At 44.1% G+C, this 22,800-nt stretch overlaps 1 long non-coding RNA gene across 1 annotated transcript in view; it reads right to left on the bottom strand.

Moving 5' to 3' along the window:
- Positions 1 to 384: 384 nt before the first annotated feature.
- The window catches only part of LOC148107855 (uncharacterized), a 44,792-nt gene continuing 22,376 nt past the window's right edge, over positions 385 to 22,800 (bottom strand). Inside the window, exons 2-3 of the long non-coding RNA XR_015721510.1 lie at positions 5,064 to 5,153; positions 385 to 535 (exon numbers count right to left, since the gene is read on the bottom strand). This is a non-coding gene — a long non-coding RNA (uncharacterized LOC148107855). The remainder of the gene's footprint in view (positions 536 to 5,063; positions 5,154 to 22,800) is intronic.

Here is a 22,800-nt window from a genome sequence, read left to right as displayed (position 1 = left end):
TCCAAAGCTGAGCACAGAACTCTGGGGACTGGGCATAAAGCTTCAAACAGATTCCCTCCATCAATGTCAGGGGCTGAACCATCCCTCTGAGTGGCTTCACGTTTAAAACAAGGCTTTCTCCCCTTCGGGCCCTTTTGTATAATGATCAGTAAGGTGGGCGGAAGTCAAGCTTTCCAAATTGCTGGGGTTGAGGTGGAGAAATGGCACAGAGCAATTAAGTAGTTTACTCAAAACATACAGCCAGCTTGGGCTAGAACTGGAAGCTAGACGGGTCTTTCCATTTTTGTGTTTTGGCCTCAGGAGCCAAAGGAGCAACTACCTTTGCTCAGGTCATTCTATTCCACACAAAGCTCCTCATGTTAGGAGTCCAAGGGTTTGTCTTACCTTGCGCTCTACTCCTTTTCCGGTAGAAGAGAAGAAGCAGTGGGTGTGGCCAACAGCGTAAGAGAAAGCAGGTTCCAGTCCGGGCTCTCGGACCCACAGCTGTGTGACGGTGGGTAGAGCCCTTCCCATCGTGGGACCTTGGTTTCCCCATCTGCAAGGAAAGAAAGCCAGGACAAGTGTCTCCAGAGTGGCTCATACCACCAATGTCCCGTGGGTGGAACCCTGCCATGAGCAGGTGTTCCCCGGCTACCGGGTGCCCCAGGGGAAGCGTGGGGTGGGGGGTGCTGTGGGATGAAGATGCTGGAAGGACTAAGGAAGCCCTGAGAAGCACACCAGTAATTTGGAGATTTTACCTTCCTTCCAGTGACTAATAGGAGCCCTCCTGAGAAATGATAAAGGGCTAATTAGGATCTTAGAGTCCATTTTATTGAATTCTTTCATTTGCAGGCCCTGGGTCGTCAGATGTAAAGACTTGGCCAAGGTCACAGAGAAAGGGGGCAGCAGATCTCCTGCTTCCCATCTGCAGCTCTTTCTATGTGCTCCGTAGCCAGTGACGAGACCAGCCCCCAGTGGGCCGCAGCGACAGCCAGAAACAGAAATTCCAGTGGACGTTGTCATGGTTATGCCGTGACATCAGTGACTGAGCTCTTCCCTATGCTACGCCCATTACCTACATGAGCTCATTCTTTGATTTAAAAGGTAATGATAGGTACACCTGAAACTAATATAATGTTATCTCTCGAATATATCTCAATTTTTAAAAAATGACCCATGATATGTGTGTTTTTATCAGGTCTATATAAAGATATGGAATGTTAAACTTACAGGATGATTTGCCTGAAGTCACAAGGTTTAACATTTGAACTCAAGCACTCCGGCATCAGAATCTGCTCACTGGACCACAGCACCGCACTGTCTTGCTGGGGGTGGGGGGAGGATGTGGGGGCCACGGGCTCTTATTCAGAGTTAGGGAAATATTTCATAATGATGGTTTTTTAAAAGTATTTATTTGAGAGAGAGAGAGTGAGAAAGAGCATTAGAGGGGAGAGGGTCAGAGGGAGAAGCAGAGTCCCTACTGAGCTGGGAGCCCGATGTGGGACTCGATCCCAGGACTCCGGGATCATGACCCGAGCCGAAGGCAGTCGCTTAACCCAGATGCCCATAATGATGGATTTTTTAAGTCACCCAGATGCCCATAATGATGGATTTTTTAAAATGACTTCAGCATTCCTGATTAGAGAACCAATTGGAGAACAGGGCACCCTTCATATGGGTTGGGTGGTCTTTTCTTGATTCACTGGGGGCAGGCCCTGGAGACAGAGACCTAGCTGTCCTTGTTTCAGGCCTGAAAAAAGGGTTTCTTCTCCTTCAGCTGTGTTGCTGGGATTCTAACGCCCTGCACCCAGCCAGTGGGCGATCCCATCCACAGTGAGAGTTTGTACAGAATCCTCCAAAGAGAAAGAAAGCAGTGTGGTCACTTTCCGGCTCCTGCTGCCAAGGCAGACAGGACATTAACTTCAAGACCCTTCCCCGTTAAAGACCTTGTTTCTGTGTCTTTGTGTGACAGTTGGGTGGGGAGATGGGGGCAGATGGAGAAACGAGTCATCACTTCCCAAAACGACCAGTGCAACTTGGAATGCTATTCTCTGCCTCTTACTGAAGAGACTCATTCCTGACATAATCCTTGGAATTGGAAATGGGGAACGGTGCCTATTTTCCAAATGGATGGTCCAAATCTGGCCCCAGGAGGCCCAGCCACTGGCTTCCCTCTCAGAACCCTAGGTGGAGGCAGAGAAGGAGAACGAGGTGCCTGGTGTGTCTCCAGATGCCTCCTTCACTCTGGGGTATCATGACATCGGGCCATAGAATATGCCCCCCGATGACGTTTGATTCTAGGAAAAATGTGTGACTTTGCCGAACTAGAACTAGCTGACCTCACGAGAGAAGGTAACCAGAGCCACGTGGCCCTCGTGGCAGGCCTGGGCTAGGGTCGCTTGTCTCACAAGCACTGACTATAAAGATGACCAGGGCTTGCAGAGTCCAAGTTCACAGGACATGGCCTAGGAGGGTTTTGACTTACCTTCAATAGACAATGCCCACACCAAACACCTCAGCTGGAATGCCCCTTCTTTAGGGGAGCCTTTCCATTACCTCCAGTCAAGCGACTCCCCTGTCACTCTCCCTAGTAGTTCTTACCACAATAGCTATTACGCAGTTCCTTGCACAAATACTTGTTACCAGCAGCTGCCTCTCCCAGCCCGTCAGCTCCACAGGGGACACTGAGTGTCGGACTCATCCACTGACACCAGCTACAGTGCTGGTATACAGTAGGCACTCAGCAAGCCCTCACTGAAGGAAGAGCTATGTAGAGAACATTACACCAAAAAATTGATAGGAAAATGCTAGAAACAGAAGTGATCTTACATGTTTATTTCGACCCTGGAAAGTGAGGCCAGGAGCCACAAAGTGACTTGTCCGAGGTCACCCGGCTGGGTAATCAGGGGGCCTGGAACTAGAGCCCAAGACCTTCTGCTTCAGTCTGCTCATCTAGGGGATTCCTGTAAGGTCTGCTCTTCGCTCAAACTACACGAGATACTAGCTCTTGCATGGAGCGCCCCAATCCCCCCGCCTCCAGATATGGCTGGGGCCTCTACACTTCTCTGCATCCCAAGTACCATTACTCTAGGACGAACCACCAGCTGCTCCTGCCTGGATTGCAGGAGCTTCTTGGATAAGCTCTTAATTGCCGCTGGCCCCGTCCACTCCCTCCTGCCACCATGGGCTCCAGGGACCTTTTAACGCTGTGCATCTTGGCGCATCATTCCCTTGCTTCAGTCAGACCAGGGTGCAAGGGCCATCACTCCTTACCAAGACCTTCAGGGCCTCCATAATCCGACCCAGCCTCCCTTCCCTTACTCTCCTAGCTACAGAGAAGCTGGCTTTTTCTTCTGTTGTTCCGACACTTCAAGCCTGCAGTTTTTCCTGCCTGGAATGCTTCCTGGCAGATCGACACATCATTCCTTCCACAGAGTATCCCCTCTGACCACCCTGTGTAAAGTACATGCCCCCATGTCCCCACACTGCTGTCTATCACGTTATTCCATTTTGGTATTTCCACAGCATATTTCACTCTCTGAATTCACCTGCTTCTCTTATTTCTTTTCTTGTGTACTATCTTCCATGTCACACCTTAATGTGACCCCTGTGGGAGTGGGAACATTGTCTTGTACACCCCTGCGTGTCCAGCACCTAGGTCAGCACCCATATGCATTTATTGAATTCATTGAATGAATGAGCATTTGCAACCACGTCTGTTTAATTGGAGGTACTCTCATGGATTTGTTTTTGAAGGAAGTGGCAAAGAGTTAACTCATAGAAAATCCAAAATGTTTGCTTGGAAAAGGAAGACACTGGAGAGGTCAAGCATTCCCACAATTGGCCAGCATTAGAATCACCAGGAGGGTTGGTAAAAATAGAGCTTTCTGGGACCCACCCAGCCCCCAGTGGAGAAAAACATCCAAGCCCAGTCAGGAAGCTGCTGGCTACTGACAGGAAGTGGACCAGTTTGGAAAACCACTGGGTGATAGGATCCAGAGCCAAGTACATGTTCCTAGCTTTGACCTTGTACCTTCACTTCTGGGAAATAATCCTAACCACAGAAAAGACTTTGTGTGCAGAGATATTTATCTCACCTTGCTTATGAAAGTGAAAATTTTAAAACAATGTAAGCATTCCAAAGTAGGGGAAGTGATTAAGGAGCCCATGATATAACCACTTGATGGACATTAAAATGAATACTTATGACCATGTTTCTTACATGAAGGGCATTCTTGCCTTTGCTCTAATCTGAATGTTTGTGTCTGTTGGTTCCCAACCTCAGGAGTTTCCTGGGTAAAATTAAAAACTGGTTCTTGTCCACAGAGCACAGGGAGAGATGGAAGAAAGAGGCAGACCCCTCCAAATTGGTAGGTGACAGGTTTAATACGCAAGGGAACTTGTGAATGAGGTCGTTTTGGGGGGCTGCAAGACGAGTAGCTCTCTGCACCTGCCTGACAGAATCTTAAAAGTTTATACAGAAGCCTTAATGGGATTCAGTCTTGCAGGCAATTCAGATGGTCTCAATAACACATCACCCTATCTCAAGGCTGTGTCCTTGAAACAGCTCCTAGACTGTTGGGCAGAATATACACGACAAGTCCAGGGAAGGGGCTAAGAAGCCTCTGATTGCTCAGGTCCAGCTCACAGGTCTACCTGCAGTCATGCCCTCTCCATGACCTCCTCCAACAGTGTCCCCACTCCAAGTTAGTATGTTGAAATCCTACCCCCAATGTGATGGTATCAGGAGATGGAGAGTTGGGGAGGTGCCTGGGTCATGAGGGTGGAGCCCTTGAGAATGGGAGTAGTGCTTTTATGGAAGACACCCCAGAGAGCTAGCTCTCCCTTTCTGCCACCTGAGAATACAATGAGAAGTTGGCAGTCCACAACCCAGAAGAGGGTTCTCACCAGAACCCAACCATGCCGGCACCCTGATCTCAGCCTTCCAGCCTCCAGAACGGGGCAAAAATGTCTGCTGTTTAGCAACCATCCACCTGGTGTATTTTGTTAGAGCAACCCAAACGGACTAAGACAGCCCTCGAGATTGTGAACTTGTTCACTTGCCATGATAGCAGGACACATACCGGCAGTGACCCCATAGCTTCCAATTCCAGCTCTGACGAGGTGTGGTCCTGGGCACGCTACGAAGCCTCTCTGTGTTACTGTTTCCTCTTCTGAAAATGGAGAGAAATAACAGCACACATATTAGGTCTTAAAGAAATATATATGAGGAAAGTGCTGGAAAAAATGATATTAAAATGCCTGCAGCCACTACGCTGACCTGGTTAGATAGGAGTGATTTTTCTTTTCTTTTCTCCATCTTCCATGAGGTGGTTCTATTATCTGCATAACTTACCAGACATAACAACAGTCAAATCTCCAGTACAATGCAAGACCGGGCATTTTCACAAGGGCTGTGGGGCACCATTGCAAGCATGGGGTAGAGGGTGGGGGTGGAAAGAAAGCAAATGCACCAAGGAATCTTTTCAAATGTAAAATCTTATATTCAAATATAATACATGAGTTCATAAAGATCGTAGCAGTCGCTCCTACAACAGCTATTTGCCCAGGCTTGTCCAGCTGCCCCGTGGCCAGGCCGCATTGAGAACCTGAATAGACACCAGAGCACACGCTCCTCACTCCGAACCACACTGTTGCTTTTAAAAGGCAGAATTTACAAAAAAGATGTATTCGCAACTCCTGTTCTCTCTCCTCATAGGTCAATCCAGCTGGGTGGGTTTTCGCTATTAGCATATTCATGCAATAATATTTATTGAATGCCTGCCTGCAGGGAACAGCTCTGCATGGCGCCCGGGCAGCTTTGCGTGCATCCACAGAGCCCATGCATGTACACGCACCAACCATGGCTTCTCCGGGTCTTGACAGAGTGCCCTGTGGTCCTCCCGGAACACAAGAACACGTGAGGCTTTCAAAGAGCTGCTCAGAGGCCATCTACCCTCACCTTTCTATTTCCTGTCATGGAGATCTTATCACCTCCTAGGTTCTAATGACATATGGGGCTTCCTGCCGTACCCCCTTTAGAATAGAGCGGCAGAATAGAAAACCACTTGGGGGCAGTCTAGAATCAGGTCCTCTGCAACGGGGTATCCCACAACTCCCTTCAGAGTCATCAGTCCTCTTTGGTCTATGGGGACAAGGATCATGGAAGGCTGGTTCCATTGGCTTCTTCTTCTTTGCTGTGTAAATATGGAAGTGGCTCGGTGTCCCTTTACCAGTCGGGTCACTCAGGCCTTGACTCAGCCTTACCTGATCATGTAAGATGCATCTGTGGGTAAAGCTTTAACGGCGCTTACGTCCTGGAGGAGTGACAGACCAGAAAGATGGGCAGAGAAAATAGGTGAAGCCTATCTGACAATAGAAGGTGATAGAGATTGTGGAAAAGAGTAAAACGAGAGGGTAAAGCTAGGAAGGCAGATGGCTACAGAAACCAGGCTGCCAAGCACTCCTCCTCCAGAATGTGAGATCTGAGCAGACTTGACGGGGCTGGGGATTAGCCAGAGGGATGTGTTGGCAGAGGGAAGAGCTGGAGCAACACACCTGGAATGTTCAAGAAAAGGCAGGGAGAAGGGGCACCTGGGTGGCACAGCGGTTAAGTGTCTGCCTTCAGCTCAGGGCGTGATCCCGGCGATCCGGGATCGAGCCCCACATCAGGCTCTTCCGCTATGAGCCTGCTTCTTCCTCTCCCACTCCCCCTGCTTGTCTTCCCTCTCTCGCTGGCTGTCTCTATCTCTGTTGAATAAATAAAAATAAAATCTTTAAAAAAAAAAAAAGGCAGGGAGATGACGCTGGCTGGAGTGTTGTGAGGAAAGGTGGGCACGGAGGAGCAAAGGGGAAGCGAGGAATGATTCTAGAGGCAGCCATGGGTCAGGTCCTGTGCAGCCTTGTGAACTCTTTGAAGACTTTGGCTTTTTATGAATATGCAGAACCATACGGAGTTTGTGTTCTTCACCTTTTCATTGTGAATAAAAGACACAGCATCCCACACAAAACAAACGTATAGCTTGGTGAATTATTATGAGGTCTGTACTCTTTTAACCACCTTCCAGGTCAAGAACGACCTTCACCGGTCTCCTCGGAAGCGCTTCCCCGGGCCCTGTCCCAATCAGCATTCCCTGCCCCTGTGCCACTGCGACCACCCTCCTGACTTTTCTGTTGATCGCTTGCCGGGTTTCTCTATGCTTGCACTCCTGGTCTCGAGAGTTTAATCCTAGTGTGTTTCTTAAGTCACTTTTAGCCTGTGTGTCCTCCTCATCCTTTTCTTTCTCTTACGGGTTATGTGTCGAAGTACTAGATGGGTTGGACCCATAGTTTCCCCCCTGCTGGATTTTGTTAATCATTGCATGGCTTTGAGCGGAGCGGGGCCATCATCTGACCTAGATTTTAAAAGGCTCATGCCGCCTGTTGTGCCGAGATTGTAGGAGGACAAGGATAAAGCAAAGAGATCTCTTAGGAGCTCCTGCAGAAGCTCATGAGAGACGATGCAGCTTAGACCAGGAAGGGGAGGTGGAAGAGCAAGAGGTAGTTGGACTCAGGGTGTATTTCAAAGGTTCACGAGCCAACAGGATTTCCTTATATGCTGGACATGGATTGGGAAAGAAAGGAGTCAAGAATGATTTTTTTAAAACTGATTGAGCTATTCGCATACTATCGTATGTAATTGACCCATCTAAAATGCAGTGGCTTTTGGTCTATGCAAAGAGCTGCACAATCATCACGGTAATCTACTTTTCGAACATTTCCATCAAAAGAAACCCTGTGCCCATTAGTAGTCAGTCCATTCCTACCCTGGTGATCCTTCCCCTTCCAGACCCTGGCCACCCCTAATCTATTTTATACCTCTATAGTTGGCCTATTCTGGATATTTCATATAAACAGAATCATACAAAATGTGGTCGTTTGTGACTGGCTTCCTCAGTTAACGTGGTATTTTCAAGGTTCATCCAAGTCGTAGCATGCATCGGTACATTCTTCCTTTTTATTGTTGAACCGTATTCCAGAGTATGGCTATACAGTATTTTGTTTATCCATTCATCTGTTGATGGACATTTGGGTTGTTTCCACTTTACGCTATGAAAAATGCTGATAGGAGCATTTGTGCTCAAGCTTCTGTTTGGACATATGTTTTCAATTCTCTTGGGTATGCACCTTTGAGTACCATATAGTAGGGTCATACAGTAACTATGTTTAACCTACTGAGGAAGTGCCAAACTGTTTTCCACAGTGGGTGCATCATTTTACATTCCTACCAGTAATGTATGTGGATTCCAATATCGCTCCATCCTCACCAACACGTGTTACTACTTGTCTCTTTGATTATAACTATCCTAGTGGATGTGAGGGGCACCTCATTGCAGTTTCTCTTTGAACTTCCCTAATGACTAATGATGCTGAGCATCTTTTCATGTGTTTATTGGCTATTGGAATATCTTCTTTAGAGAGATGTCTATTCAAACTCTTTGTCCATTTCTTAATTGGGTTATTTGTCTTTTTATTGCTGAGTTGTAAGAGTTCTTTATGTTCAGGTACATGTCCCTTGTCAGCTTTTGTTTTGTAAATATTTTCTCTCCTTCTGTGGATTATCTTTTCACTTTTTTCCCAGTGACCTATGAAGCACAGAAGTTTTTAGTTGAGATGAAGTCCAATTTATCTGTTTTGTTGTTGATGCTTGTACTTTTGGTGTTATTTTAAAAAACTATCATTTAACCCAAGTTCATGAAAATTTACTCTATATTTTTATCTAAGTGTTGTATAGTTTTTGAGGTCTGTAGTTTAGACTTTGCATGTTTAGATCTATGACCCATTTTCAGTTGTTTTTTGTGTAAGGTAAAAGATAAGGATCCATTTGGACCATTGATTTTTCAATCTTTGGCAAGTGAATATCCAGTTGTTCTAAGAATATTTGTCGAAAAGACTATTCTTTCGTAATTGATTTGTCTTCACCCTTGTTGAAAATCAACTGACCATAAATGTGAAGTTCCATTTCTGGACCCTCAATTCTATTCCATTGATTTATATATCTAACCTTATGCCAGTACCACACGGGCTTGTTTACTGTAGTTTCTGTAAGTCTGGAAATTGGGCCGCCTGTGTTCTTTTATAAGATTGTCCTGCTATTCTGGATCTCCTCTTTCATTCCTGACTTTAATAATTTGAGTCTTTCCTCATTTTTCTTCTTGATCATTGTAGCTAGAGGTGTGTCAATTTTGTTCATCTTTTCAAAGAAACAAATTTTGAGTTTGTTGATTTTCTCTAAGTTGGATGAAATTGATAAATTCCTCAAAAGATATAATCTACCATAGATTACTTAAGAAGAAACACGTAATCTGCATAGGGATATACCTAAAAGAATCTGAATTCATCGTTAAAACCTTTCCCAAAGAGACTCCAAGATCAGATGGTTTTATTGGTAAAATCTCCTAAACATTTAAGGAAGAAATTAAACCATTTTTTATGAATATTTGCAGAAATTAGAAGAAGAACACATCTGAAGTCATTTATGAAGCCCAGAATTCTCCAGATAACCAAAACCAGGAAGAAAAAAATTGTAAGAAAAGAAAATTACAGATCAAAGGAACACAAAAATCCTCAACAGAATTTTAGAAAGTCATATCCAGAACATGTAAAAAGATAATAAATACATTGTTACCAAGTTAGATTTATCCCAGGTATGCAAGTTTGGCTCAACAATCTCTTTTTTGAATCAAGTAATTAATTAACAAACTAAAAATAAGAAATCATAGGATCATCTCAATTGATGTAGAAAAATAATGGATGAAATTTTTTTTTAAGATTTTATTTATTTATTTGACACAGAGAGAGGCAGCGAGAGAGGGAACACAAGCAGGGGGAGTGGGAGAGGGAGAAACAGGCTTCCCGCTGAGCCGGGAGCCCGATGATGCGGGGCTCGATCCCAGAATGCTGGGATCATGACCTGAGCCAAAGGCAGATGCCTAACGACAGAGCCACCCAGGCGCCCCGTGATGAAATTATTTTTAAAAGGCTCTGCAAACTAAGAACAGAAGGAAACTTCTTTAACTACGGAGTACCTAGAGACAGCACCATACTTAATGTTCAATGTTCAATGTTTTAAGGTTTGTGTAAAATTGGTTTCATTTCTTCCTTAAATATTGGGTAGATTTCACCAGGAAGACCATCTGAGCATGGAACTTGGGGGTGGGGAAGGATTTTCATAAATAACTCAGGATTTTTAATAGATAAAGAACCAGGGCAAGGATGTTTACTCTCAGTTCTGTTACTTAACATTTTACTAGTAGACTGAAGCAGTGAAATAAGGCAATAAAAAACATATAAAATGCATACCAATTGGAAGGAAAGAAATAAAGCTATCTTTGTTTGCAGACAACATGATTATGGATGTAGAAAAGCATAAGAAATCTAACCAAAAAAGCCAAAAAACTGATGAGTAAGTTTAACAAGGTCGTAAGATACAAGATCAACATATAAAACTCAATTTAATTTTTAAGTACCAGCAAAGAACAACTGAAAATGGAAATGGAAACACAATCCTATTTATGGTAACATCAGCAAACATGAGCTACTTAGGACTGTATCGAACAAAATGTGTGCAAGATTTGTATGCTGCAAATTACAAAACATTTCTGAGAGAAATTATATGAGATCCTAGATAAATGCAGAGCCTTATCATGCTTGTGAACTGGAAATCTCATTATGATTACAATAGCAGTTCTCTTTAATTTGATCTACAAAATTCAATGTAATCCCAATCAGAATCCCAGCAGGCTATTTTTATATAAAAAGACAATGTGATTCTAAATTGTATATTAAGTAGCAAAAGACATAGAATTGCTGAAACAATTTTAAAGAAAAGAACAAAACCGGGGGGGGGGGGCAGGGGGAGAACAAAACTGGAGGACTCACATTACTTAATTTTAAGACTTTCTATCAAGCTACAGTAATTAAAACAATATGTTCCCAGCAAAGATAGATATATGGGAAAAAGAACAGAATAGAGGGTCCAGAAGTAGACTCATATACTTATGTAAAATCTATTTTTACAAAGATGTCAAAGTACTCTGTGCAGAAAGAATAACCTTCTCAAATATACACTTCAGGACCTACTGGGCAGCCACATGCAAACACACTGAACTTCCACTTCACTGTGTTCCATATACAAGAACTAATTTTGAGGGGACCACAGACAAAAGTCAGACTTAAAGCTATAACATTTTTAGAAGAAAGCATGAGATCCTTGTGATGTTGAGTTACACAAAGATTTCTTAGCTACAACAAAAAACACAAACTATAAAAAATGGATAAATTGGGCTTCATCCAAATTAAAAATTTTTTTCTCTTTGAAAGTATAGTGTTAAACATATAAAAATGCAAGCCACAGACAGGAAGGAATGTTTGCAAAGACCTGCAAATGTAAATGCTTGTGTAAGCTTTATTCACAATTGCCCAAACCAGGAAACAATCCACATGTCTATTAACTGGTTAACGGACAAACAAATTGTGGTACAGCCATACACGTGAATACTCCCAGCAAGGAACAAGCTGACGTTATGTGCAACAACATGGTTGGCTCTCGAAAGCATCGTCCTAAGAGAAGAACACCGTACACAGAAAGAGGGTTGTAGGACTGCACGAATCCACTTATATGACATTCTGGGAAGGGTAAAAATATAGGGACAAATATCAGATCAGTGGTCACTATAGAGGGGAATGGAGAGAAGGGATTGACCAGACAGGGGCACAAAGGAAGTTTTTGAGGCAATGGGTATGTTAAATATTTTTGACTTAGGTGTTGGCTACGTGACTATATGCATTGTCAAAACTCATAAAAATGTGCAGTTAGAAAGGATACAGTTTACAGTATGTAAATTGTATCTCAATACAGATGAGCACAGGAAAAAAATAAAGGGAATGGGGAGTGGAATTGTGGACATCAAAAAGAGACAACTCTCTTAAGAAGTTTTCCTGAAAATAAGAGCAATGAACCAGAACATCAGCTGACAGGGGACATAGAGTCAAAGTGAAACAAATATTTTAAAATTGATTTTCCAATTATTTGTTGATGACGGAAGCAAGAGCAGTGGGTTTGGTTGTCGATGAGACTAGCCCAGTAATGACAGAAGAGAATTACTGGATCAATGTCCTTGAATGGGTGAGAAAAGATGGGATGGGGAGCACAGTGGAGGAACTGGCTTCAGAATGGAGCACAAACAACTCTCCAGTGGTAACAGGACAGAGGGCACAAGACACGGGTCTAGATGCCAGCAGTTGGCAGACGCTGTGGTGGGAATCTGACAGGTTTCTCCTGATGGCTTTAGTTCTGTCCATGAAGTAGAAAGCAAGGTCGAGAGCTGAGAGAGTTTTCATTCTTACCGACTGCTAGCTCACCTGATACTGGCCACTTCTCTCCATCTCCACTAGACTATAAGCAGGAAAGGACCACACCTGTGTAGGATGATACGGGATACTTCGAGTGTGGCTGATAGATCAGGTCATTGGACCACTCGATGTCAAGCGATTCCACTTTTTTGTTGTTGATTTGTTTTCAGCTAAACCAACCAGTAACTTTGGGATCAGATTCCCCCCACCCACCAAAACCTATTTCTTCTTGATCAAGTATTCCCATTCCAGGAAATGCCACGATCACTGAAATTCTCTTTCCTCCCTTTATCCCCATCCCTCACTGCCTCCATCTTCTTCAGGCTGTAAGCAAGTCCTCTTTGTTGTTTCTTCAGGACATCTCAAGGAACTTACCCCTTCTCTTCATCTCTATTTCCCACTGTCTTCATCCAGACCACTGCACCACCACCCTTCACCTGGACTACTGCACACCTTCCTTAATTTTCTCTCGCTTAAGCTCCCTACACCCACAGAATCTATTCTCCCCTACGGCATTCACAGCTCTGTCCCCTCTGAATCTTGCCTACTTCTCAAACCTCATCTCATGCCCGCTCCCGTACTTACTTCTACCCAGTTGCACTGATCTTTACTCGTGTCTTTGAACATCCTATGCTCTTTCTGGTGCAGAGTATTTTCTCTGCCCTTTTGCCTGGAATGGTCTCTGTCTGCCCCTAAAATGGCTAGCCTTTTCTCATCTTTAAGATATCTGCGTAGTTGTCACCTCCTTAGAGATGCCTTCCCTGACTACTTCTTCTAAAGTAGGTTTCCCCCACCCAACTCTCATCACTCTAATCTCTTTTGTTTTGCTCCTGTCTCCATAACCTCTTTCAGCGTATTTCTCTGCTAGATGGAGATTGAATATACAAACAGACAATACCCAGACCATATGTAAAAATAGAACTTGGCTCACAAGCTGCAGCAACCTGCCCAGTAAACCAACCCCCTTATCTACAATAAACAAACCAGGAAGCCAGCCCGCTGTAAGTCAGACTTGCAGGAAGCCAGATCGCTATCTCTGATGACAATCCAGGAAGTTGAACAGTAACTTCTGTGACAATTGACCCCAACTAGCCAAGACTTGATTAATTACTGACAGCTTCCCTAATTTTTGTCCCTACTGCTAACTTGAGACTAATCAGAGGAAGCCAGATATGGACCCCTGACCAGTCTTCTAGGGAAATAGCTTCAAGGCAATTAGAAGGAACAAGGTAACAGGAGATGAGTGAAGAAGCCATGGAGACAAGAGCACCTGCCCTCAGATCACAGCAGGGGCTAGGGTTAGAATGCAGACTTTGGGGTAAGTCACCAAGTCCCTTGCTCCATTCAACCCTTTGGCACCATCCTAAAGAGTTCTGCTCCCTTCTCTCTTTTGTTTATGAAACTTTTGCATTTTGGTTATTTCATTAACTTCAGAAGCATTTTTTGAGAACTTAATATGTGTAAGTATAGGAAAAGTCGTTCACATAGTCTAGAGCTTTGACATATGTACTTTATAAGTTGGACAGAACTGAATTCAAATCTCTGCTTGATGTGGTGTTCTGAAGGAGATGGATGGATGTATCATCACTGCATCACTGAGAACTACAGCTCCAGCGCGATCTCAACTATAAAAATAGATGTAAAAATGCGCATAACTAATACACGGATGTGCATGCACTCACATCAAATTGTTAAAAAAAAAAAAACAACCCAGAATTCTGGGTACATGCAATTTTAATTTTCCTTCTCCATACTTTTCTGTATTTAAAATTTTTTCTATATGGGGTGCCTGGGTGGCACAGCGGTTGGGCGTCTGCCTTCGGCTCAGGGCGTGATCCCAGCATTATGGGATCAAGCCCCACATCAGGCTCCTCTGCTATGAGCCTGCTTCTTCCTCTCCCACTCCCCTGCTTGTGTTCCCTCTCTCGCTGGCTGTCTCTATCTCTGTTGAATAAATAAATAAATAAAATCTTTAAAAAAAATAATAAAATAAAATTTTTTCTATAATGAGCATAAATTACTTACAACATTAGGAAAAAAGTTGTTTATCATATTAAAATATATTGCTACGGATACAGCAAATTCCTTCTGAGAGCAGCTTCTGAGAAATAGTCTCTTATTCATAGGGTTTTAAAGCTTGTAGATTAAAAATATATTCTGAGAGACACGCAGTATATTTGGTTCATTTAATACCAGGCCAGCAGCTGCCAGTTGAAGACATGTTGGAAAGCTGACAATAGTTCTTTATTAAAAAGAAGTAGAAAGTTGCCACTTAGGTTTGGAAAACTTGTCATCGAGTTTTGCAGGGCAGGTCAATATCTCCTATGTGTCTACTGCTTTCTCTGTATCTCTGGACGGTTGGCAGTCTCTCTCTCTCTCTCTCCCTTGCAACCCTGCACATCAGGGGAAGGAGGGGCCTGAAACTCCTCTGTACACATTTCACTATCAGCTCATCAAGATCAATGCAGGGATGATTACTTAAACCAAGGTGCCCTCCCCAGAAGCTGCGAGAAGCTCTCTGATCTTGGGAGGATGTCATGAGGAAGGGCTTTTCATATTCAGCTGGCCTGAACTCCCAGAGTTTTTCCTATTGATATTATACCCCAAAGGATGATTTAGCAAAAAAGAATTTTAATCAATGTCTGGGATAGGGTCAGGATTAGTTTAAGTGGCAATTACTGAGGGCAAAAGGCAATGAGGAAGGCATCAGTTATAATTAAAATAGAGTTATCATAATTTAGATTTTTAAAGTAAATTTGGAAACTATCCAGCCCAAATCTTTCATTTACGAATGAATAAAGGGCAAAGAAAGCCCAAAGAAATTATATTTTAACTGAGGTCATACAACCGATTTTTGCAGAGCTGACTGGTACCAAGGTTTTGAATATTGTTATCTTTCAGGCACATAACACTGCTTCCTCTCCCCAAGTTAATATTTCTTATGAAAAAAAAATTGACATCACAGGTATAATTTTTAATGTTAATTTTTAACATTATTTATAGCCAATAGTCACTGTTTTAGTCTTTTTAAAAACCCTATACTTATGTGGGAAAAAAGCAATGGAAGATTAATGTTTATAATCTGAATTTCATTTAATTGCTATACCCTGTATAGTTTAGATCATAAGACCCTCCATGGACCAAGGTACTCAGATGTCATTTAGAAGCAGAACGCTCAGTTCATCATTTTGTTTTTACTGATTCATGAATAACCCACTTGAAATTCGAATTTGCAAACTGTTGTCATCATCACAAACAGGATTGAGTCTAGAGTTTAAAGTTTGGGAAAGAGGGTGACTGATGTGGCACTAGACAAGGAGTTGAGGAGGAGAGATGTCTTGTTTTCTTTGGCAGAAATTGAGAGATGTCCTTTTTCAGAAACTAATGGCACTGAATTGGATTATCTCCTATGTTTTTGGGCCTCATATGCGGGAAGTTCTAATGGAGACTGGTGTGGGGGGGGAAGGGGAGGAGGGAGGGAGGGAGGGAAGGGAAGGGTGCGTACTCCGCGCATGGGCACACACGCTGTATGGGTAGACATGGCAGCTGCAGGTTTGTTGTCTTTTCCTTTCCATCATGTCTCTTCTCTTTGGCATTACTGTGGTCACATGCAAACCACAGTTGGCAAATTTTCTTTTATTCTTTTGGCGGAGTGGGAACAGAACAAGTTATATCCTGTTGGTTTGGCTCTGAAAACCTAAATCATCAGGGTGGAAGCTTGGTGCAGTTCTTGGAATCCTAGGTACCAAAATACCTACTTAAGGTAGGTTGCTGATAAGGTTTGGAAGAGAGAGGAAGGTAAGGAGGAAGAACCTGATAGAAGTAACCCCAGCTGCCTGGCTAATCTCACACCTCTGGGTCATATGAAAGTACACGCCGTCTTTGGGACCAAATGGTGTGTTAGGTTGCCAAAGCCAAAAAATGCCTTCCCCTTTTGACTTGTTTGGACTCAAAGGTATTCCTTGAACATCTTATGATGAGGAAAACAAATACAGCCATCATTATAACCCAATGTATACAAACAACTCCTTCCTTACCAACCAGTGAGGAGCTCATGTGCAGTTTTTCTAGCTTAAGGGTACTTTCCTTACCTCTCTTCCTATCTACGGGAACATGGAGGGTTAGTTCCATCAGCAACATACAAAGTGAAGCCCGATGGGTCAGGGGGTGTCTCGGGCACCAGAACATTCTCAGAAATCCAATTCAAGAATCACAAAGGGTATCAGTCTTAAAAGGGTATCAACAGAGAACTGACTCTAATGAGAAAAAACCAGACTGAGGCTGCTGGTGGGAAATGGCCCGCTTAACGTCACATGAGTTTTCAAGGCAAAGCACGATTTCAGCTGGACTCTTCAAGTTTCTGGTTCAACTCTCTAATGACCACAGCATGTAGATTTGGGGAAAATACTAAGAACACTTACATAAAAACTCAGATATTTTCCTGACACTTCTGGGCTGCCTTGACCTGTTTGTTGGTCAATAACCTTGAGGCACAGACATAAATCAGAACAACTCAGGTGAACCAGTTTAACCTGAAGATATTATTCAAGGCACTCTGCATTGATTACTAATCCATTATATTAACCCAACGAGTCAGATACTGTTATTATTCCCATACTGTAGATGAGAAAACTAAGGTTCAGAATAGCGGAGTCAGGATTGGAACCCAAGCAATTAATTCAAGAGCATTAACCAGAGGGCTGTGCTGCTTCTGGAAAATGCAGAGAAAGCATTTAGCACAGTGTCCGGTGTATATTACACATTGATTTATTATTGATCAATACACGTTGCTCAACCAATGCTGATGGATATAGCTGTTTTTTGTATTTAGTTAGCAGAATGATTTGCTTATGTACATTTTTAATTGTGACTGTGATGTCATTAGGAAATACTACATCTATTGTCTCTTGAGCTTTACTACCTCCACTGTCCTTTAAGCTTTGGTAGAAAAGCACTGGCTTTGCAAAGAGACTCTCACTCTTGATAATCACAGTGGAATCACAGCACACGTGACTTAACCCATAGGAATTCAACTGCGTGTGCTTGGCAAAATGTTAAAATCCCGCGCAACACTGTAAAAGTGAAATTTGCATTTAGAACTTCCGTTAGGTACTGTAAGCTGCTGAATGCATGACACATTTATACAGAGATATTGACTTGTGTAGAAAACCAAATACACAGTATCTTTTGGGGACTGAAGTGTATTTTCAAGGGAAATTTTGAAAACTGTGACTTTCACTGTACATGCTACCTTTGCAGCCTAACTTGTGTGCAAGTTGAGGGTCCCCTTGATCCACACACACATATATTGTCACGAGTGGAAGTGAATGGGAGAGTGGGGAGAGCCAGTAGCAGCTTCTCCTACTATTAATAATAGCAAGTAGTCAATGATTATTTACTTCCGACAGTGTGCCAGGAGCCATGGTCAGCCCTGACATAGATCGTCTCATTTGATGCCCACAGCAATCCTTGAGGCAGGTGTAACGGAGACCGTCCTTGTGCAGATGAAGAGTAAGGCAGACAGGCAGAAGCAGGAACCCTTACTGAAAGCCTGTTACACAGCAGCAAGGGTGTGCCTTCTCTCTGATTTTCATCAGAATCTTGTAAGGTAGGTTTTGTCCTCCTTTCACAGGCAAGGAACTAGAGGCTCGTGGGGTTAGGTAGCTTGGCCAAGGTCATGTCATTGGCAAGTGACTGAGGCAGGTTTGAAGCCCAAAGTCTTTGCTCATCGCACCACACGGCCCGCTCATCAGGGAGACATCAGCTCCCCGCCAAGTGATGCATTCGCAGTGGCTTTCACTTATTCCGTGAGCATAATGAGGCATTGGCTTTACCCACCATCATGGTGATCATGTGATCTCCTTCTGTTTGCCCCCTCACCTCTCTTTTAATTGGCAGGGATTTTGCGAAGATCTTCATCAAGTTTATACACTTTTTTGACCTTGAAAATAGGACACAAAGGAAACTCCTGGCTGACCATGACGTTGGCCCTAGTAAGGCATTAATTTGCCTAAAATCCTGAAAGTTACTGGGCAGTGAAAAGGTGGCTTCTTTCCCTCTGTTTTTCTTGGTCAGCTTGCTTTCTGCCCAGAAAAGCCTGAGGCAGAAAAATGAGACAGTCTGTTCCTTCTCAATAGAAGGCTTTCCCACCTGGTTGCAAATGCCAGAACTTGAAAGTCTTTCTTCTGCTTTAGCCTTTTGTCCAGTCCACCAACAAAAGTGCTCCATCTCTAGACCATCCACACCCTTCCACTTAGCATCCTGGCATTTGTGACATCATCCTGTGCTGCCTGGGTGGGCAAGGGGGGGTTCCCGATCTCTCCCTGTTTGCCCGGGACTTTCTAGTACTGCAAGGCCAACCCCGAGGGAACGCTCCGGTGCAGGCGACCTGCACCCTCCCCTGGCAGGTTGACCTCTCCACTGGCCTGGGATCCGTAGTAACCTCCGAACAGGCCCTCAGTCCCCTGGTTTGCTTCCCTTGGATTCTTTCTCCACCCAGTAGCCCCCAGCAACTCTTTGACATCATAGATGGTGGTGTCACGCTCCCCTACTTGAAATACCACCTTCTGAAGAAAGTTCAAATGCCTTACCGCAGCCTACAAGTTACTGCCTGATTTGGCCCTTTGCTATTTCTCTCACCTCAATGCAGTTCCTGGTCCTCCTCCTTCACCAGGCTGTTGGGTGTCAGTTTCTCAACTCTGCCAGGCTCTTCTCCCCCGACACCATTGCCCTTGCTGTTTCCTTGGCCCGGAATGTTCTTTCTTCAACTCTTTGTATGTTCACACCGTGCAGTCATGTACATGTGTGATAATCTGATTAATATCTTCTCTCAGCGTTATGGCTCCTGGACTCCCCAGTTGATCACGTAATCCCCACTGTCTAGCACTGGGGCTGACGCCTCATCGAGTCACATGAAATATTCACAGAATGAATCAATGAATGGGCGAAAGAACAGATGAGTGAGTGATGGGGTGGCTCATGGGATGCGCTACTGAGGTTCCATGATCTGAAAGGACACAATGAGCAAGGGTCCACGAGGGTGGACAGGAGACAGAGGTCAAGGCACGAACAGCTTCACAGGCCATGCCAAAAGCCGTTTCAAGGACCACGGGGAACTTCTGAGGGATTAGGAGCCAGGGACTGACATAATCCCATATATATTTTGACACGCTGAAGGTTGGAGAGGTGGAGAGAGGCCCCCTCAGCAAGAAGTCCCTTTAACCTTGGGCAGCTGCAGGAATTAGGGTGTGTGTTGGTGGTGAGGCTTGCGGAGCCAGCTGGACATTATTGTTCTCTTGATTAATTTTCTGGAAACAATCAGGCAATTATGATTCAAAGGCTTCTGTAGCTCTGGCCCATAACTAATTGCATTTTAAAAATGTGTTTAATCACAAACCAGTGACTATGTAAAGGGCCTTATTGATGACAAGATTGGCTTCCTATAGGAGCAAGCCAATGGTGCCGTTTGTCCAAGGTTGAATTTTACAGCGTATTGCGTTAGGCTCACACGCAGGAGCTACGGCTTCTAGCCTCTAGTGTATAGCACTAGGTCCACACTCAGGGAAGCAGTGGCTTCTGTCTACTCTTGAGTACCTTGTAGCCAGAATTCAATCCATTGAAAGGGGGGTAGAAAAGCAGGTGCAGGGGGAAGCCAGTGTTTCTCTGTCTCCATGGGAGCTCCTTAAAGTCAGGCACTGTATTTTGTCTCACTTTTGAACCCCTCTATAGCACCTAGCACAATGTCTTTGATGTAGTCAGTGCCTAATCTTTGAATTTAATTCAGGGTCCATTTCGCCCCCAGAATTCTATGATTGTATGAATTCTTGCCCTAGTGGTCTGTATCTGGAAGTTTAAGACTCTCAGCATCGTGCTTCCTAAGCATCCAGGAAGTTTGCAAACTGCAGAAGCACCAGCTGGCCGGGGCCTCCATCTGAGCTCAGGGGTCGTCTTCAAAGAATAACAGCGGTTTAAGTCTGTCCTTTATCTCGCAACTGGGCTGGGCCACGAGCCCCTACTCTGGGCTTCTCCAGCATGCTTTTCATACCTTTATCATTGCATTAACCATGTTATATTGAATTTATATTTATTCACAGGTCTCTCTCACAAGGCTGTAGCCTCAGTGGGATACAGGGCTTGGCACACCATCCGCATCCAGTGTAGACACTTATGGGGGCTTCTGACTCATCTGCTACTTGTAAGTAGCTTAGTGATGTAAAGGCCCGTGGGACAATTCATTGCAGCAACTGAAGTGTCCCTTGGTCCTACAGGACATTCAAGGCAGGATGCTATTCTCCTGTCCTTCCATCTTTCTGCCTTTATCCCCATCTGCTCGTCCCACCAGCATTTCAGAATCAGGATATTCTTACCCTGAACCTGCCACGCCCTCTGAAACCTGTTTCTCACTTTGTTAAAGGCTCTGCCACCAAAACTTTACATGACGTTCAGTGTTTACCTTTGAAAACTGCCCCCTGCCTCCAAATAGTTGACCGGAGACTTCAAGATCACCTCCAAAGTCTCTTTCAAGTGTCCTGGCTTTCCTCCTCCTCCTGATCCAGGCTCATTATTTATTTTTAACACTTTATTATTGGAAAAATCTCAAACATGTACAAAATACACAGAACAGTATAATGAACTTCCTGTACCTATCACTCACTTTCTACAATTATCAGTATTATGCCATCCTCCATCCCCCACTCAATTATTGTTACTATATTTTTACAACTATTTTCTAAGAAAGGTAAGATGTATGCAAAATTTACATGGCACAAATCTTTGCCGTACAATTCGAAAAATGGAGCTATCCATTTAACTCATGCTTCTATCATGATCTAGAACATTTTTATCTCCCAGTTTCTTTGTGTCCCTGACCAACCTCTCTGTTCCCCCAAAGCAACTCGCTGTTCTGATTTTTGTTCTCAGATTAGTGTAGCTGTTCTAGAAGTTCATATAAATGGAATCATACAATATGTAATCACTTGTCTCTGGCTTTTTTCACTCAGGATAATGTCTGTGAGATTCCTCCATGTGTGTCATCCACCAGTAGTTAATTTTTTAGTATTGCCAAGTAGCATTTCATTGTATGAATAAACCATAATTTGTTTACCTATTCCCCTATGCACATGGACAAAACTACTAGGAACATTGATGCACAGCCTTTTTACGGATCTATGTGTTCACTTCTATACAATACATCCTAGGTGTAAAATTTCTGGTTCAGCACCTTAGTTTTTTGTCTTGATGGCTACAGTATTCGCTTAGCTGTCATGACTGCCACCTGGTGTCAGCCCCCAAATCTGCCCACCAGGCCCAGCTCCTTTTCCCAAAGCAGAACTCCATCATGTCAAAAATCCACTTAGGAAGCTCCAGTGCCCCCCGCTTCTCCCCACTGTCTCCTGAGTAAAGTCAAGCCCGCCTGACCTGATCTTCAGGACCCCCCCCACAATTCCCTCTCAACTCTCTTTCTCCACATTTACTTCCTGTGTCTTCCTTGATGCTTTCCGGGAGCTGATGACTTCGTCTCATTGACCTTAAGCCCCTGTAGGACTGTTGCCCAGAGAATCCCATCATACTGGACTCTGTCATCCATGGCAGTGTCTGTCTGACAGTGGGACTCAAAATTTTGCTGACTGGATATCCAATGCTGCATCGCGTAGAGCTCATACCTCTGACTGCGGGCTCAAGAACACATCTATGATGTAACTGCGGCTTTCACTCTAGCCTTCTAGAAGGTAGGGGATGAAACAAGGTGATATTTCTCTGGATGCTAAGATTCTGGGATTCTGGAAATATTACCAAATCCACTGGATCCAGACACTCCACGTGGCGCATGCCACTGATCTACCGACCACAGGGCGCTGAAGGGTATAATGGAGAGAGCAGAGGAATAACAGGCTGCTGTTCCAGATGTTACATACCTTACATAAACCATTCACCATGCGCCCTTGGGTAGATTCATCAGCAGAGCTGCCATTGCTCCTGCTGGGACACTGGCGTGGAGAGGAGAAGTGACCTTGGTGATCACTAAAGTCAAACACAGAAATTCCCCAGTGAGATGAAATTTCACAAGTAAACTGGGTCTGTTGGCTTTTTTGTTGTTGGAAGGCCCTTTGGCCCTTTGTGTGCTCCCCGTGCCTTCCGTGATCCCTCAGGAGAACCCGACATTCCTCCTCGCCCCAAACTGTTGAGACCAGCAGCCAGGCTATAGTTGGAACACAAAATTCCTGCGAGCAGGACCTCACCCACTGGTGGTAAAAGTTAGTATCCAGCAACGTTTTTGCCTGAAGCAGAGATCTTTGCTTGAGAGCACACCATGGCTATAGGGCACTCCACAGGTTGTAGACTATTCACCTAGCAAACAACAGTTCTAGAATTGCCCGGAGGCATACCACATTTTTCTACGGAGGCAGTAAAATCTCTATCCCCACGTCA

This window comes from Ursus americanus, chromosome 24, assembly GCF_024610735.1.
Source record: "Ursus americanus isolate L20-20 chromosome 24, mUrsAme1.1.p, whole genome shotgun sequence".
NCBI lineage: Eukaryota > Metazoa > Chordata > Mammalia > Carnivora > Ursidae > Ursus > Ursus americanus.
This window is presented reverse-complemented; position numbering and strand designations above follow the sequence as displayed.